This window comes from Phyllobates terribilis, unplaced genomic scaffold, assembly GCF_046119375.1.
Source record: "Phyllobates terribilis strain yellow unplaced genomic scaffold, ASM4611937v1 Scaffold_108__1_contigs__length_5656254, whole genome shotgun sequence".
In the NCBI taxonomy this organism is placed as follows: Eukaryota; Metazoa; Chordata; class Amphibia; order Anura; family Dendrobatidae; genus Phyllobates; species Phyllobates terribilis.
The window spans coordinates 197,258-214,291 of NW_027362868.1; the positions used below are offsets into that span (position 1 = coordinate 197,258).

General features: G+C 45.2%; 13 non-coding genes across 13 annotated transcripts; all 13 read left to right on the plus strand.

Annotated features, from left to right (window-relative positions):
* Window positions 1–781: 781 nt before the first annotated feature.
* LOC141201167 (U2 spliceosomal RNA) lies at window positions 782–972 on the plus strand. The gene has a single exon (XR_012272736.1). It is a non-coding gene; the product is annotated as a U2 spliceosomal RNA (small nuclear RNA).
* A 1,121-nt stretch (window positions 973–2,093) lies between these two features.
* On the plus strand, window positions 2,094–2,284 carry LOC141199956 (U2 spliceosomal RNA). The gene has a single exon (XR_012271695.1). It is a non-coding gene; the product is annotated as a U2 spliceosomal RNA (small nuclear RNA).
* A 1,122-nt stretch (window positions 2,285–3,406) lies between these two features.
* LOC141200504 (U2 spliceosomal RNA) lies at window positions 3,407–3,597 on the plus strand. The gene has a single exon (XR_012272224.1). It is a non-coding gene; the product is annotated as a U2 spliceosomal RNA (small nuclear RNA).
* Window positions 3,598–4,718: 1,121 nt separating this feature from the next.
* Window positions 4,719–4,909, plus strand: LOC141199968 (U2 spliceosomal RNA). The gene has a single exon (XR_012271707.1). It is a non-coding gene; the product is annotated as a U2 spliceosomal RNA (small nuclear RNA).
* A 1,119-nt stretch (window positions 4,910–6,028) lies between these two features.
* LOC141200680 (U2 spliceosomal RNA) lies at window positions 6,029–6,219 on the plus strand. Its single transcript, XR_012272393.1, has one exon. It is a non-coding gene; the product is annotated as a U2 spliceosomal RNA (small nuclear RNA).
* A 1,121-nt stretch (window positions 6,220–7,340) lies between these two features.
* On the plus strand, window positions 7,341–7,531 carry LOC141200681 (U2 spliceosomal RNA). The gene has a single exon (XR_012272394.1). It is a non-coding gene; the product is annotated as a U2 spliceosomal RNA (small nuclear RNA).
* Window positions 7,532–8,649: 1,118 nt separating this feature from the next.
* LOC141199980 (U2 spliceosomal RNA) lies at window positions 8,650–8,840 on the plus strand. Its single transcript, XR_012271718.1, has one exon. It is a non-coding gene; the product is annotated as a U2 spliceosomal RNA (small nuclear RNA).
* Window positions 8,841–9,962: 1,122 nt separating this feature from the next.
* On the plus strand, window positions 9,963–10,153 carry LOC141199992 (U2 spliceosomal RNA). Its single transcript, XR_012271729.1, has one exon. It is a non-coding gene; the product is annotated as a U2 spliceosomal RNA (small nuclear RNA).
* A 1,121-nt stretch (window positions 10,154–11,274) lies between these two features.
* LOC141200426 (U2 spliceosomal RNA) lies at window positions 11,275–11,465 on the plus strand. Its single transcript, XR_012272147.1, has one exon. It is a non-coding gene; the product is annotated as a U2 spliceosomal RNA (small nuclear RNA).
* A 1,119-nt stretch (window positions 11,466–12,584) lies between these two features.
* LOC141200004 (U2 spliceosomal RNA) lies at window positions 12,585–12,775 on the plus strand. The gene has a single exon (XR_012271740.1). It is a non-coding gene; the product is annotated as a U2 spliceosomal RNA (small nuclear RNA).
* A 1,118-nt stretch (window positions 12,776–13,893) lies between these two features.
* On the plus strand, window positions 13,894–14,084 carry LOC141200015 (U2 spliceosomal RNA). Its single transcript, XR_012271751.1, has one exon. It is a non-coding gene; the product is annotated as a U2 spliceosomal RNA (small nuclear RNA).
* Window positions 14,085–15,205: 1,121 nt separating this feature from the next.
* LOC141200028 (U2 spliceosomal RNA) lies at window positions 15,206–15,396 on the plus strand. Its single transcript, XR_012271763.1, has one exon. It is a non-coding gene; the product is annotated as a U2 spliceosomal RNA (small nuclear RNA).
* A 1,120-nt stretch (window positions 15,397–16,516) lies between these two features.
* Window positions 16,517–16,707, plus strand: LOC141200039 (U2 spliceosomal RNA). Its single transcript, XR_012271774.1, has one exon. It is a non-coding gene; the product is annotated as a U2 spliceosomal RNA (small nuclear RNA).
* Window positions 16,708–17,034: the final 327 nt, after the last annotated feature.

Here is a 17,034-nt window from a genome sequence, read left to right on the forward strand (position 1 = left end):
TCAGTATATTGTTGCACACACACCATCTATTTAGCAAATGCCCTTGTTATCAACAGCAGCCTTTTAAACTCACCTGAGCTAACAGGTATGTGAGCTGGTTACTCTGCTGCGCTTAAAATTTCTTTTTTGGTTTGCTACAATGCCTTTTCTGAAACGTTGTCTCCCTCTGCTGGAACACTGACTTCTTTCATTTAATGCCTGCAGACTATAAAAGAGAAACCAACCCAAAAAGTTTGGTTGATTAGTCTGTGGCATTCTTTTAAACTGTTGCTTATGGCGGTCTCTGTGAGCTTCTCAGTGACATTCAGCCATCCAGGTATCCCGCCTGCAGTAGACGGAATGTGGCAATGGAACGCTGGCTGCGCGTGTCATAATAGGCTCTGAGCCTTTATATACCTGCGCACAGCAGCAGCCACCTTCAGTCTGCTGCTGGACAGCCAGCAGCAGCAGCAGCAGGAGAGGTAATTAATCAGCAACCCTCCTGCTAAGGGTAGACAGCTGCTCGTTCCACCCCCCCCCCCGCCTTAATTGGTTCTCCTCCCTTCCAACGGTGTTGAGGCGGGTGGGAACAGCCGGGGGTTGAGGGTACTGTGCTAAAAGAGGTGGAGTTATGCAGATCTAAAACGCGTGGATTGCAGCAGCAGCAAGCCGAAAAGTGCAGGCATGTGAGGGATCTAGAGGTTGACAGCATGTCTTCTTAACGGGAGTCCAGGTGGCCATCTCCACAAATGGACTTTTCAGAATCCTTGGGTGGCACCGTAGTCGGAAACCAATTCTGGTTATCGCTTCTCGGCCTTTTGGCTAAGATCAAGTGTAGTATCTGTTCTTATCAGTTTAATATCTGATATGTCCCCTATCTGGGGACCATATATTAAATGGATTTTTAGAACAGGGAGATGGAAAAAGAGCTTGCTCTGTCCACTCCACGCATTGACCTGGTATTGCAGTATCTCCAGGACCGGTGCACCCCTTCTTTAATGCAGTTTCTAAAATCAGAAAGAATTGAATTCAATGCTTTTTGTTCATTTTGCTTGTTTGTCGGATTTTGGGATGGACTCTTTGGCTTTGCTTTTCTTCTCCTCATTGGATTTTTCATGTTAAAAGTTGCAGAAGCCAGATGACAAGCTCATTTTGGTTCAACTTCAGCAACTGTGCATTGCATTGCCATGTAATGTAATGTAATGCAATGCTATCTATCTAGCTCTCCCTCTATACTTCCTTTTGGATAAACAGACATATTAGGCAAGCATTTTGGAGCTTTCACCTAAATAACTACAGGTGGTGAGATAAGCTGCACAATATAATTGACCTTTCAGTATATTGTTGCACACACACCATCTATTTAGCAAATGCCCTTGTTATCAACAGCAGCCTTTTAAACTCACCTGAGCTAACAGGTATGTGAGCTGGTTACTCTGCTGCGCTTAAAATTTCTTTTTTGGTTTGCTACAATGCCTTTTCTGAAACGTTGTCTCCCTCTGCTGGAACACTGACTTCTTTCATTTAATGCCTGCAGACTATAAAAGAGAAACCAACCCAAAAAGTTTGGTTGATTAGTCTGTGGCATTCTTTTAAACTGTTGCTTATGGCGGTCTCTGTGAGTTCTCAGTGACATTCAGCCATCCAGGTATCCCGCCTGCAGTAGACGGAATGTGGCAATGGAACGCTGGCTGCGCGTGTCATAATAGGCTCTGAGCCTTTATATACCTGCGCACAGCAGCAGCCACCTTCAGTCTGCTGCTGGACAGCCAGCAGCAGCAGCAGCAGGAGAGGTAATTAATCAGCAACCCTCCTGCTAAGGGTAGACAGCTGCTCGTTCCACCCCCCCCCCCCGCCTTAATTGGTTCTCCTCCCTTCCAACGGTGTTGAGGCGGGTGGGAACAGCCGGGGGTTGAGGGTACTGTGCTAAAGGAGGTGGAGTTATGCAGATCTAAAACGCGTGGATTGCAGCAGCAGCAAGCCGAAAAGTGCAGGCATGTGAGGGATCTAGAGGTTGACAGCATGTCTTCTTAACGGGAGTCCAGGTGGCCATCTCCACAAATGGACTTTTCAGAATCCTTGGGTGGCACCGTAGTCGGAAACCAATTCTGGTTATCGCTTCTCGGCCTTTTGGCTAAGATCAAGTGTAGTATCTGTTCTTATCAGTTTAATATCTGATACGTCCCCTATCTGGGGACCATATATTAAATGGATTTTTAGAACAGGGAGATGGAAAAAGAGCTTGCTCTGTCCACTCCACGCATTGACCTGGTATTGCAGTATCTCCAGGACCGGTGCACCCCTTCTTTAATGCAGTTTCTAAAATCAGAAAGAATTGAATTCAATGCTTTTTGTTCATTTTGCTTGTTTGTCGGATTTTGGGATGGACTCTTTGGCTTTGCTTTTCTTCTCCTCATTGGATTTTTCATGTTAAAAGTTGCAGAAGCCAGATGACAAGCTCATTTTGGTTCAACTTCAGCAACTGTGCATTGCATTGCCATGTAATGTAATGTAATGCAATGCTATCTATCTAGCTCTCCCTCTATACTTCCTTTTGGATAAACAGACATATTAGGCAAGCATTTTGGAGCTTTCACCTAAATAACTACAGGTGGTGAGATAAGCTGCACAATATAATTGACCTTTCAGTATATTGTTGCACACACACCATCTATTTAGCAAATGCCCTTGTTATCAACAGCAGCCTTTTAAACTCACCTGAGCTAACAGGTATGTGAGCTGGTTACTCTGCTGCGCTTAAAATTTCTTTTTTGGTTTGCTACAATGCCTTTTCTGAAACGTTGTCTCCCTCTGCTGGAACACTGACTTCTTTCATTTAATGCCTGCAGACTATAAAAGAGAAACCAACCCAAAAAGTTTGGTTGATTAGTCTGTGGCATTCTTTTAAACTGTTGCTTATGGCGGTCTCTGTGAGCTTCTCAGTGACATTCAGCCATCCAGGTATCCCGCCTGCAGTAGACGGAATGTGGCAATGGAACGCTGGCTGCGCGTGTCATAATAGGCTCTGAGCCTTTATATACCTGCGCACAGCAGCAGCCACCTTCAGTCTGCTGCTGGACAGCCAGCAGCAGCAGCAGCAGGAGAGGTAATTAATCAGCAACCCTCCTGCTAAGGGTAGACAGCTGCTCGTTCCACCCCCCCCCCCCGCCTTAATTGGTTCTCCTCCCTTCCAACGGTGTTGAGGCGGGTGGGAACAGCCGGGGGTTGAGGGTACTGTGCTAAAAGAGGTGGAGTTATGCAGATCTAAAACGCGTGGATTGCAGCAGCAGCAAGCCGAAAAGTGCAGGCATGTGAGGGATCTAGAGGTTGACAGCATGTCTTCTTAACGGGAGTCCAGGTGGCCATCTCCACAAATGGACTTTTCAGAATCCTTGGGTGGCACCGTAGTCGGAAACCAATTCTGGTTATCGCTTCTCGGCCTTTTGGCTAAGATCAAGTGTAGTATCTGTTCTTATCAGTTTAATATCTGATACGTCCCCTATCTGGGGAACATATATTAAATGGATTTTTAGAACAGGGAGATGGAAAAAGAGCTTGCTCTGTCCACTCCACGCATTGACCTGGTATTGCAGTATCTCCAGGACCGGTGCACCCCTTCTTTAATGCAGTTTCTAAAATCAGAAAGAATTGAATTCAATGCTTTTTGTTCATTTTGCTTGTTTGTCGGATTTTGGGATGGACTCTTTGGCTTTGCTTTTCTTCTCCTCATTGGATTTTTCATGTTAAAAGTTGCAGAAGCCAGATGACAAGCTCATTTTGGTTCAACTTCAGCAACTGTGCATTGCATTGCCATGTAATGTAATGTAATGCAATGCTATCTATCTAGCTCTCCCTCTATACTTCCTTTTGGATAAACAGACATATTAGGCAAGCATTTTGGAGCTTTCACCTAAATAACTACAGGTGGTGAGATAAGCTGCACAATATAATTGACCTTTCAGTATATTGTTGCACACACACCATCTATTTAGCAAATGCCCTTGTTATCAACAGCAGCCTTTTAAACTCACCTGAGCTAACAGGTATGTGAGCTGGTTACTCTGCTGCGCTTAAAATTTCTTTTTTGGTTTGCTACAATGCCTTTTCTGAAACGTTGTCTCCCTCTGCTGGAACACTGACTTCTTTCATTTAATGCCTGCAGACTATAAAAGAGAAACCAACCCAAAAAGTTTGGTTGATTAGTCTGTGGCATTCTTTTAAACTGTTGCTTATGGCGGTCTCTGTGAGCTTCTCAGTGACATTCAGCCATCCAGGTATCCCGCCTGCAGTAGACGGAATGTGGCAATGGAACGCTGGCTGCGCGTGTCATAATAGGCTCTGAGCCTTTATATACCTGCGCACAGCAGCAGCCACCTTCAGTCTGCTGCTGGACAGCCAGCAGCAGCAGCAGCAGGAGAGGTAATTAATCAGCAACCCTCCTGCTAAGGGTAGACAGCTGCTCGTTCCACCCCCCCCCCCGCCTTAATTGGTTCTCCTCCCTTCCAACGGTGTTGAGGCGGGTGGGAACAGCCGGGGGTTGAGGGTACTGTGCTAAAAGAGGTGGAGTTATGCAGATCTAAAACGCGTGGATTGCAGCAGCAGCAAGCCGAAAAGTGCAGGCATGTGAGGGATCTAGAGGTTGACAGCATGTCTTCTTAACGGGAGTCCAGGTGGCCATCTCCACAAATGGACTTTTCAGAATCCTTGGGTGGCACCGTAGTCGGAAACCAATTCTGGTTATCGCTTCTCGGCCTTTTGGCTAAGATCAAGTGTAGTATCTGTTCTTATCAGTTTAATATCTGATACGTCCCCTATCTGGGGACCATATATTAAATGGATTTTTAGAACAGGGAGATGGAAAAAGAGCTTGCTCTGTCCACTCCACGCATTGACCTGGTATTGCAGTATCTCCAGGACCGGTGCACCCCTTCTTTAATGCAGTTTCTAAAATCAGAAAGAATTGAATTCAATGCTTTTTGTTCATTTTGCTTGTTTGTCGGATTTTGGGATGGACTCTTTGGCTTTGCTTTTCTTCTCCTCATTGGATTTTTCATGTTAAAAGTTGCAGAAGCCAGATGACAAGCTCATTTTGGTTCAACTTCAGCAACTGTGCATTGCATTGCCATGTAATGTAATGTAATGCAATGCTATCTATCTAGCTCTCCCTCTATACTTCCTTTTGGATAAACAGACATATTAGGCAAGCATTTTGGAGCTTTCACCTAAATAACTACAGGTGGTGAGATAAGCTGCACAATATAATTGACCTTTCAGTATATTGTTGCACACACACCATCTATTTAGCAAATGCCCTTGTTATCAACAGTAGCCTTTTAAACTCACCTGAGCTAACAGGTATGTGAGCTGGTTACTCTGCTGCGCTTAAAATTTCTTTTTTGGTTTGCTACAATGCCTTTTCTGAAACGTTGTCTCCCTCTGCTGGAACACTGACTTCTTTCATTTAATGCCTGCAGACTATAAAAGAGAAACCAACCCAAAAAGTTTGGTTGATTAGTCTGTGGCATTCTTTTAAACTGTTGCTTATGGCGGTCTCTGTGAGCTTCTCAGTGACATTCAGCCATCCAGGTATCCCGCCTGCAGTAGACGGAATGTGGCAATGGAACGCTGGCTGCGCGTGTCATAATAGGCTCTGAGCCTTTATATACCTGCGCACAGCAGCAGCCACCTTCAGTCTGCTGCTGGACAGCCAGCAGCAGCAGCAGGAGAGGTAATTAATCAGCAACCCTCCTGCTAAGGGTAGACAGCTGCTCGTTCCACCCCCCCCCCCCGCCTTAATTGGTTCTCCTCCCTTCCAACGGTGTTGAGGCGGGTGGGAACAGCCGGGGGTTGAGGGTACTGTGCTAAAAGAGGTGGAGTTATGCAGATCTAAAACGCGTGGATTGCAGCAGCAGCAAGCCGAAAAGTGCAGGCATGTGAGGGATCTAGAGGTTGACAGCATGTCTTCTTAACGGGAGTCCAGGTGGCCATCTCCACAAATGGACTTTTCAGAATCCTTGGGTGGCACCGTAGTCGGAAACCAATTCTGGTTATCGCTTCTCGGCATTTTGGCTAAGATCAAGTGTAGTATCTGTTCTTATCAGTTTAATATCTGATACGTCCCCTATCTGGGGACCATATATTAAATGGATTTTTAGAACAGGGAGATGGAAAAAGAGCTTGCTCTGTCCACTCCACGCATTGACCTGGTATTGCAGTATCTCCAGGACCGGTGCACCCCTTCTTTAATGCAGTTTCTAAAATCAGAAAGAATTGAATTCAATGCTTTTTGTTCATTTTGCTTGTTTGTCGGATTTTGGGATGGACTCTTTGGCTTTGCTTTTCTTCTCCTCATTGGATTTTTCATGTTAAAAGTTGCAGAAGCCAGATGACAAGCTCATTTTGGTTCAACTTCAGCAACTGTGCATTGCATTGCCATGTAATGTAATGTAATGCAATGCTATCTATCTAGCTCTCCCTCTATACTTCCTTTTGGATAAACAGACATATTAGGCAAGCATTTTGGACCTTTCACCTAAATAACTACAGGTGGTGAGATAAGCTGCACAATATAATTGACCTTTCAGTATATTGTTGCACACACACCATCTATTTAGCAAATGCCCTTGTTATCAACAGCAGCCTTTTAAACTCACCTGAGCTAACAGGTATGTGAGCTGGTTACTCTGCTGCGCTTAAAATTTCTTTTTTGGTTTGCTACAATGCCTTTTCTGAAACGTTGTCTCCCTCTGCTGGAACACTGACTTCTTTCATTTAATGCCTGCAGACTATAAAAGAGAAACCAACCCAAAAAGTTTGGTTGATTAGTCTGTGGCATTCTTTTAAACTGTTGCTTATGGCGGTCTCTGTGAGCTTCTCAGTGACATTCAGCCATCCAGGTATCCCGCCTGCAGTAGACGGAATGTGGCAATGGAACGCTGGCTGCGCGTGTCATAATAGGCTCTGAGCCTTTATATACCTGCGCACAGCAGCAGCCACCTTCAGTCTGCTGCTGGACAGCCAGCAGCAGCAGCAGCAGGAGAGGTAATTAATCAGCAACCCTCCTGCTAAGGGTAGACAGCTGCTCGTTCCACCCCCCCCCCCGCCTTAATTGGTTCTCCTCCCTTCCAACGGTGTTGAGGCGGGTGGGAACAGCCGGGGGTTGAGGGTACTGTGCTAAAAGAGGTGGAGTTATGCAGATCTAAAACGCGTGGATTGCAGCAGCAGCAAGCCGAAAAGTGCAGGCATGTGAGGGATCTAGAGGTTGACAGCATGTCTTCTTAACGGGAGTCCAGGTGGCCATCTCCACAAATGGACTTTTCAGAATCCTTGGGTGGCACCGTAGTCGGAAACCAATTCTGGTTATCGCTTCTCGGCATTTTGGCTAAGATCAAGTGTAGTATCTGTTCTTATCAGTTTAATATCTGATACGTCCCCTATCTGGGGACCATATATTAAATGGATTTTTAGAACAGGGAGATGGAAAAAGAGCTTGCTCTGTCCACTCCACGCATTGACCTGGTATTGCAGTATCTCCAGGACCGGTGCACCCCTTCTTTAATGCAGTTTCTAAAATCAGAAAGAATTGAATTCAATGCTTTTTGTTCATTTTGCTTGTTTGTCGGATTTTGGGATGGACTCTTTGGCTTTGCTTTTCTTCTCCTCATTGGATTTTTCATGTTAAAAGTTGCAGAAGCCAGATGACAAGCTCATTTTGGTTCAACTTCAGCAACTGTGCATTGCATTGCCATGTAATGTAATGTAATGCAATGCTATCTATCTAGCTCTCCCTCTATACTTCCTTTTGGATAAACAGACATATTAGGCAAGCATTTTGGACCTTTCACCTAAATAACTACAGGTGGTGAGATAAGCTGCACAATATAATTGACCTTTCAGTATATTGTTGCACACACACCATCTATTTAGCAAATGCCCTTGTTATCAACAGCAGCCTTTTAAACTCACCTGAGCTAACAGGTATGTGAGCTGGTTACTCTGCTGCGCTTAAAATTTATTTTTTGGTTTGCTACAATGCCTTTTCTGAAACGTTGTCTCCCTCTGCTGGAACACTGACTTCTTTCATTTAATGCCTGCAGACTATAAAAGAGAAACCAACCCAAAAAGTTTGGTTGATTAGTCTGTGGCATTCTTTTAAACTGTTGCTTATGGCGGTCTCTGTGAGCTTCTCAGTGACATTCAGCCATCCAGGTATCCCGCCTGCAGTAGACGGAATGTGGCAATGGAACGCTGGCTGCGCGTGTCATAATAGGCTCTGAGCCTTTATATACCTGCGCACAGCAGCAGCCACCTTCAGTCTGCTGCTGGACAGCCAGCAGCAGCAGCAGGAGAGGTAATTAATCAGCAACCCTCCTGCTAAGGGTAGACAGCTGCTCGTTCCACCCCCCCCCCCGCCTTAATTGGTTCTCCTCCCTTCCAACGGTGTTGAGGCGGGTGGGAACAGCCGGGGGTTGAGGGTACTGTGCTAAAAGAGGTGGAGTTATGCAGATCTAAAACGCGTGGATTGCAGCAGCAGCAAGCCGAAAAGTGCAGGCATGTGAGGGATCTAGAGGTTGACAGCATGTCTTCTTAACGGGAGTCCAGGTGGCCATCTCCACAAATGGACTTTTCAGAATCCTTGGGTGGCACCGTAGTCGGAAACCAATTCTGGTTATCGCTTCTCGGCCTTTTGGCTAAGATCAAGTGTAGTATCTGTTCTTATCAGTTTAATATCTGATACGTCCCCTATCTGGGGACCATATATTAAATGGATTTTTAGAACAGGGAGATGGAAAAAGAGCTTGCTCTGTCCACTCCACGCATTGACCTGGTATTGCAGTATCTCCAGGACCGGTGCACCCCTTCTTTAATGCAGTTTCTAAAATCAGAAAGAATTGAATTCAATGCTTTTTGTTCATTTTGCTTGTTTGTCGGATTTTGGGATGGACTCTTTGGCTTTGCTTTTCTTCTCCTCATTGGATTTTTCATGTTAAAAGTTGCAGAAGCCAGATGACAAGCTCATTTTGGTTCAACTTCAGCAACTGTGCATTGCATTGCCATGTAATGTAATGTAATGCAATGCTATCTATCTAGCTCTCCCTCTATACTTCCTTTTGGATAAACAGACATATTAGGCAAGCATTTTGGAGCTTTCACCTAAATAACTACAGGTGGTGAGATAAGCTGCACAATATAATTGACCTTTCAGTATATTGTTGCACACACACCATCTATTTAGCAAATGCCCTTGTTATCAACAGCAGCCTTTTAAACTCACCTGAGCTAACAGGTATGTGAGCTGGTTACTCTGCTGCGCTTAAAATTTCTTTTTTGGTTTGCTACAATGCCTTTTCTGAAACGTTGTCTCCCTCTGCTGGAACACTGACTTCTTTCATTTAATGCCTGCAGACTATAAAAGAGAAACCAACCCAAAAAGTTTGGTTGATTAGTCTGTGGCATTCTTTTAAACTGTTGCTTATGGCGGTCTCTGTGAGCTTCTCAGTGACATTCAGCCATCCAGGTATCCCGCCTGCAGTAGACGGAATGTGGCAATGGAACGCTGGCTGCGCGTGTCATAATAGGCTCTGAGCCTTTATATACCTGCGCACAGCAGCAGCCACCTTCAGTCTGCTGCTGGACAGCCAGCAGCAGCAGCAGCAGGAGAGGTAATTAATCAGCAACCCTCCTGCTAAGGGTAGACAGCTGCTCGTTCCACCCCCCCCCCCCGCCTTAATTGGTTCTCCTCCCTTCCAACGGTGTTGAGGCGGGTGGGAACAGCCGGGGGTTGAGGGTACTGTGCTAAAAGAGGTGGAGTTATGCAGATCTAAAACGCGTGGATTGCAGCAGCAGCAAGCCGAAAAGTGCAGGCATGTGAGGGATCTAGAGGTTGACAGCATGTCTTCTTAACGGGAGTCCAGGTGGCCATCTCCACAAATGGACTTTTCAGAATCCTTGGGTGGCACCGTAGTCGGAAACCAATTCTGGTTATCGCTTCTCGGCCTTTTGGCTAAGATCAAGTGTAGTATCTGTTCTTATCAGTTTAATATCTGATACGTCCCCTATCTGGGGACCATATATTAAATGGATTTTTAGAACAGGGAGATGGAAAAAGAGCTTGCTCTGTCCACTCCACGCATTGACCTGGTATTGCAGTATCTCCAGGACCGGTGCACCCCTTCTTTAATGCAGTTTCTAAAATCAGAAAGAATTGAATTCAATGCTTTTTGTTCATTTTGCTTGTTTGTCGGATTTTGGGATGGACTCTTTGGCTTTGCTTTTCTTCTCCTCATTGGATTTTTCATGTTAAAAGTTGCAGAAGCCAGATGACAAGCTCATTTTGGTTCAACTTCAGCAACTGTGCATTGCATTGCCATGTAATGTAATGTAATGCAATGCTATCTATCTAGCTCTCCCTCTATACTTCCTTTTGGATAAACAGACATATTAGGCAAGCATTTTGGAGCTTTCACCTAAATAACTACAGGTGGTGAGATAAGCTGCACAATATAATTGACCTTTCAGTATATTGTTGCACACACACCATCTATTTAGCAAATGCCCTTGTTATCAACAGCAGCCTTTTAAACTCACCTGAGCTAACAGGTATGTGAGCTGGTTACTCTGCTGCGCTTAAAATTTCTTTTTTGGTTTGCTACAATGCCTTTTCTGAAACGTTGTCTCCCTCTGCTGGAACATTGACTTCTTTCATTTAATGCCTGCAGACTATAAAAGAGAAACCAACCCAAAAAGTTTGGTTGATTAGTCTGTGGCATTCTTTTAAACTGTTGCTTATGGCGGTCTCTGTGAGCTTCTCAGTGACATTCAGCCATCCAGGTATCCCGCCTGCAGTAGACGGAATGTGGCAATGGAACGCTGGCTGCGCGTGTCATAATAGGCTCTGAGCCTTTATATACCTGCGCACAGCAGCAGCCACCTTCAGTCTGCTGCTGGACAGCCAGCAGCAGCAGCAGCAGGAGAGGTAATTAATCAGCAACCCTCCTGCTAAGGGTAGACAGCTGCTCGTTCCACCCCCCCCCCCGCCTTAATTGGTTCTCCTCCCTTCCAACGGTGTTGAGGCGGGTGGGAACAGCCGGGGGTTGAGGGTACTGTGCTAAAAGAGGTGGAGTTATGCAGATCTAAAACGCGTGGATTGCAGCAGCAGCAAGCCGAAAAGTGCAGGCATGTGAGGGATCTAGAGGTTGACAGCATGTCTTCTTAACGGGAGTCCAGGTGGCCATCTCCACAAATAGACTTTTCAGAATCCTTGGGTGGCACCGTAGTCGGAAACCAATTCTGGTTATCGCTTCTCGGCCTTTTGGCTAAGATCAAGTGTAGTATCTGTTCTTATCAGTTTAATATCTGATACGTCCCCTATCTGGGGACCATATATTAAATGGATTTTTAGAACAGGGAGATGGAAAAAGAGCTTGCTCTGTCCACTCCACGCATTGATCTGGTATTGCAGTATCTCCAGGACCGGTGCACCCCTTCTTTAATGCAGTTTCTAAAATCAGAAAGAATTGAATTCAATGCTTTTTGTTCATTTTGCTTGTTTGTCGGATTTTGGGATGGACTCTTTGGCTTTGCTTTTCTTCTCCTCATTGGATTTTTCATGTTAAAAGTTGCAGAAGCCAGATGACAAGCTCATTTTGGTTCAACTTCAGCAACTGTGCATTGCATTGCCATGTAATGTAATGTAATGCAATGCTATCTATCTAGCTCTCCCTCTATACTTCCTTTTGGATAAACAGACATATTAGGCAAGCATTTTGGAGCTTTCACCTAAATAACTACAGGTGGTGAGATAAGCTGCACAATATAATTGACCTTTCAGTATATTGTTGCACACACACCATCTATTTAGCAAATGCCCTTGTTATCAACAGCAGCCTTTTAAACTCACCTGAGCTAACAGGTATGTGAGCTGGTTACTCTGCTGCGCTTAAAATTTCTTTTTTGGTTTGCTACAATGCCTTTTCTGAAACGTTGTCTCCCTCTGCTGGAACACTGACTTCTTTCATTTAATGCCTGCAGACTATAAAAGAGAAACCAACCCAAAAAGTTTGGTTGATTAGTCTGTGGCATTCTTTTAAACTGTTGCTTATGGCGGTCTCTGTGAGCTTCTCAGTGACATTCAGCCATCCAGGTATCCCGCCTGCAGTAGACGGAATGTGGCAATGGAACGCTGGCTGCGCGTGTCATAATAGGCTCTGAGCCTTTATATACCTGCGCACAGCAGCAGCCACCTTCAGTCTGCTGCTGGACAGCCAGCAGCAGCAGCAGCAGGAGAGGTAATTAATCAGCAACCCTCCTGCTAAGGGTAGACAGCTGCTCGTTCCACCCCCCCCCGCCTTAATTGGTTCTCCTCCCTTCCAACGGTGTTGAGGCGGGTGGGAACAGCCGGGGGTTGAGGGTACTGTGCTAAAAGAGGTGGAGTTATGCAGATCTAAAACGCGTGGATTGCAGCAGCAGCAAGCCGAAAAGTGCAGGCATGTGAGGGATCTAGAGGTTGACAGCATGTCTTCTTAACGGGAGTCCAGGTGGCCATCTCCACAAATGGACTTTTCAGAATCCTTGGGTGGCACCGTAGTCGGAAACCAATTCTGGTTATCGCTTCTCGGCCTTTTGGCTAAGATCAAGTGTAGTATCTGTTCTTATCAGTTTAATATCTGATACGTCCCCTATCTGGGGACCATATATTAAATGGATTTTTAGAACAGGGAGATGGAAAAAGAGCTTGCTCTGTCCACTCCACGCATTGACCTGGTATTGCAGTATCTCCAGGACCGGTGCACCCCTTCTTTAATGCAGTTTCTAAAATCAGAAAGAATTGAATTCAATGCTTTTTGTTCATTTTGCTTGTTTGTCGGATTTTGGGATGGACTCTTTGGCTTTGCTTTTCTTCTCCTCATTGGATTTTTCATGTTAAAAGTTGCAGAAGCCAGATGACAAGCTCATTTTGGTTCAACTTCAGCAACTGTGCATTGCATTGCCATGTAATGTAATGTAATGCAATGCTATCTATCTAGCTCTCCCTCTATACTTCCTTTTGGATAAACAGACATATTAGGCAAGCATTTTGGAGCTTTCACCTAAATAACTACAGGTGGTGAGATAAGCTGCACAATATAATTGACCTTTCAGTATATTGTTGCACACACACCATCTATTTAGCAAATGCCCTTGTTATCAACAGCAGCCTTTTAAACTCACCTGAGCTAACAGGTATGTGAGCTGGTTACTCTGCTGCGCTTAAAATTTCTTTTTTGGTTTGCTACAATGCCTTTTCTGAAACGTTGTCTCCCTCTGCTGGAACACTGACTTCTTTCATTTAATGCCTGCAGACTATAAAAGAGAAACCAACCCAAAAAGTTTGGTTGATTAGTCTGTGGCATTCTTTTAAACTGTTGCTTATGGCGGTCTCTGTGAGCTTCTCAGTGACATTCAGCCATCCAGGTATCCCGCCTGCAGTAGACGGAATGTGGCAATGGAACGCTGGCTGCGCGTGTCATAATAGGCTCTGAGCCTTTATATACCTGCGCACAGCAGCAGCCACCTTCAGTCTGCTGCTGGACAGCCAGCAGCAGCAGCAGGAGAGGTAATTAATCAGCAACCCTCCTGCTAAGGGTAGACAGCTGCTCGTTCCACCCCCCCCCCCGCCTTAATTGGTTCTCCTCCCTTCCAACGGTGTTGAGGCGGGTGGGAACAGCCGGGGGTTGAGGGTACTGTGCTAAAAGAGGTGGAGTTATGCAGATCTAAAACGCGTGGATTGCAGCAGCAGCAAGCCGAAAAGTGCAGGCATGTGAGGGATCTAGAGGTTGACAGCATGTCTTCTTAACGGGAGTCCAGGTGGCCATCTCCACAAATGGACTTTTCAGAATCCTTGGGTGGCACCGTAGTCGGAAACCAATTCTGGTTATCGCTTCTCGGCCTTTTGGCTAAGATCAAGTGTAGTATCTGTTCTTATCAGTTTAATATCTGATACGTCCCCTATCTGGGGACCATATATTAAATGGATTTTTAGAACAGGGAGATGGAAAAAGAGCTTGCTCTGTCCACTCCACGCATTGACCTGGTATTGCAGTATCTCCAGGACCGGTGCACCCCTTCTTTAATGCAGTTTCTAAAATCAGAAAGAATTGAATTCAATGCTTTTTGTTCATTTTGCTTGTTTGTCGGATTTTGGGATGGACTCTTTGGCTTTGCTTTTCTTCTCCTCATTGGATTTTTCATGTTAAAAGTTGCAGAAGCCAGATGACAAGCTCATTTTGGTTCAACTTCAGCAACTGTGCATTGCATTGCCATGTAATGTAATGTAATGCAATGCTATCTATCTAGCTCTCCCTCTATACTTCCTTTTGGATAAACAGACATATTAGGCAAGCATTTTGGAGCTTTCACCTAAATAACTACAGGTGGTGAGATAAGCTGCACAATATAATTGACCTTTCAGTATATTGTTGCACACACACCATCTATTTAGCAAATGCCCTTGTTATCAACAGCAGCCTTTTAAACTCACCTGAGCTAACAGGTATGTGAGCTGGTTACTCTGCTGCGCTTAAAATTTCTTTTTTGGTTTGCTACAATGCCTTTTCTGAAACGTTGTCTCCCTCTGCTGGAACACTGACTTCTTTCATTTAATGCCTGCAGACTATAAAAGAGAAACCAACCCAAAAAGTTTGGTTGATTAGTCTGTGGCATTCTTTTAAACTGTTGCTTATGGCGGTCTCTGTGAGCTTCTCAGTGACATTCAGCCATCCAGGTATCCCGCCTGCAGTAGACGGAATGTGGCAATGGAACGCTGGCTGCGCGTGTCATAATAGGCTCTGAGCCTTTATATACCTGCGCACAGCAGCAGCCACCTTCAGTCTGCTGCTGGACAGCCAGCAGCAGCAGCAGCAGGAGAGGTAATTAATCAGCAACCCTCCTGCTAAGGGTAGACAGCTGCTCGTTCCACCCCCCCCCCCGCCTTAATTGGTTCTCCTCCCTTCCAACGGTGTTGAGGCGGGTGGGAACAGCCGGGGGTTGAGGGTACTGTGCTAAAAGAGGTGGAGTTATGCAGATCTAAAACGCGTGGATTGCAGCAGCAGCAAGCCGAAAAGTGCAGGCATGTGAGGGATCTAGAGGTTGACAGCATGTCTTCTTAACGGGAGTCCAGGTGGCCATCTCCACAAATGGACTTTTCAGAATCCTTGGGTGGCACCGTAGTCGGAAACCAATTCTGGTTATCGCTTCTCGGCCTTTTGGCTAAGATCAAGTGTAGTATCTGTTCTTATCAGTTTAATATCTGATACGTCCCCTATCTGGGGACCATATATTAAATGGATTTTTAGAACAGGGAGATGGAAAAAGAGCTTGCTCTGTCCACTCCACGCATTGACCTGGTATTGCAGTATCTCCAGGACCGGTGCACCCCTTCTTTAATGCAGTTTCTAAAATCAGAAAGAATTGAATTCAATGCTTTTTGTTCATTTTGCTTGTTTGTCGGATTTTGGGATGGACTCTTTGGCTTTGCTTTTCTTCTCCTCATTGGATTTTTCATGTTAAAAGTTGCAGAAGCCAGATGACAAGCTCATTTTGGTTCAACTTCAGGAACTGTGCATTGCATTGCCATGTAATGTAATGTAATGCAATGCTATCTATCTAGCTCTCCCTCTATACTTCCTTTTGGATAAACAGACATATTAGGCAAGCATTTTGGAGCTTTCACCTAAATAACTACAGGTGGTGAGATAAGCTGCACAATATAATTGACCTTTCAGTATATTGTTGCACACACACCATCTATTTAGCAAATGCCCTTGTTATCAACAGCAGTCTTTTAAACTCACCTGAGCTAACAGGTATGTGAGCTGGTTACTCTGCTGCGCTTAAAATTTCTTTTTTGGTTTGCTACAATGCCTTTTCTGAAACGTTGTCTCCCTCTGCTGAACACTGACTTCTTTCATTTAATGCCTGCAGACTATAAAAGAGAAACCAACCCAAAAAGTTTGGTTGATTAGTCTGTGGCATTCTTTTAAACTGTTGCTTATGGCGGTCTCTGTGAGCTTCTCAGTGACATTCAGCCATCCAGGTATCCCGCCTGCAGTAGACGGAATGTGGCAATGGAACGCTGGCTGCGCGTGTCATAATAGGCTCTGAGCCTTTATATACCTGCGCACAGCAGCAGCCACCTTCAGTCTGCTGCTGGACAGCCAGCAGCAGCAGCAGCAGGAGAGGTAATTAATCAGCAACCCTCCTGCTAAGGGTAGACAGCTGCTCGTTCCACCCCCCCCCCCGCCTTAATTGGTTCTCCTCCCTTCCAACGGTGTTGAGGCGGGTGGGAACAGCCGGGGGTTGAGGGTACTGTGCTAAAAGAGGTGGAGTTATGCAGATCTAAAACGCGTGGATTGCAGCAGCAGCAAGCCGAAAAGTGCAGGCATGTGAGGGATCTAGAGGTTGACAGCATGTCTTCTTAACGGGAGTCCAGGTGGCCATCTCCACAAATGGACTTTTCAGAATCCTTGGGTGGCACCGTAGTCGGAAACCAATTCTGGTTATCGCTTCTCGGCCTTTTGGCTAAGATCAAGTGTAGTATCTGTTCTTATCAGTTTAATATCTGATACGTCCCCTATCTGGGGACCATATATTAAATGGATTTTTAGAACAGGGAGATGGAAAAAGAGCTTGCTCTGTCCACTCCACGCATTGACCTGGTATTGCAGTATCTCCAGGACCGGTGCACCCCTTCTTTAATGCAGTTTCTAAAATCAGAAAGAATTGAATTCAATGCTTTTTGTTCATTTTGCTTGTTTGTCGGATTTTGGGATGGACTCTTTGGCTTTGCTTTTCTTCTCCTCATTGGATTTTTCATGTTAAAAGTTGCAGAAGCCAGATGACAAGCTCATTTTGGTTCAACTTCAGCAACTGTGCATTGCATTGCCATGTAATGTAATGTAATGCAATGCTATCTATCTAGCTCTCCCTCTATACTTCCTTTTGGATAAACAGACATATTAGGCAAGCATTTTGGAGCTTTCACCTAAATAACTACAGGTGGTGAGATAAGCTGCACAA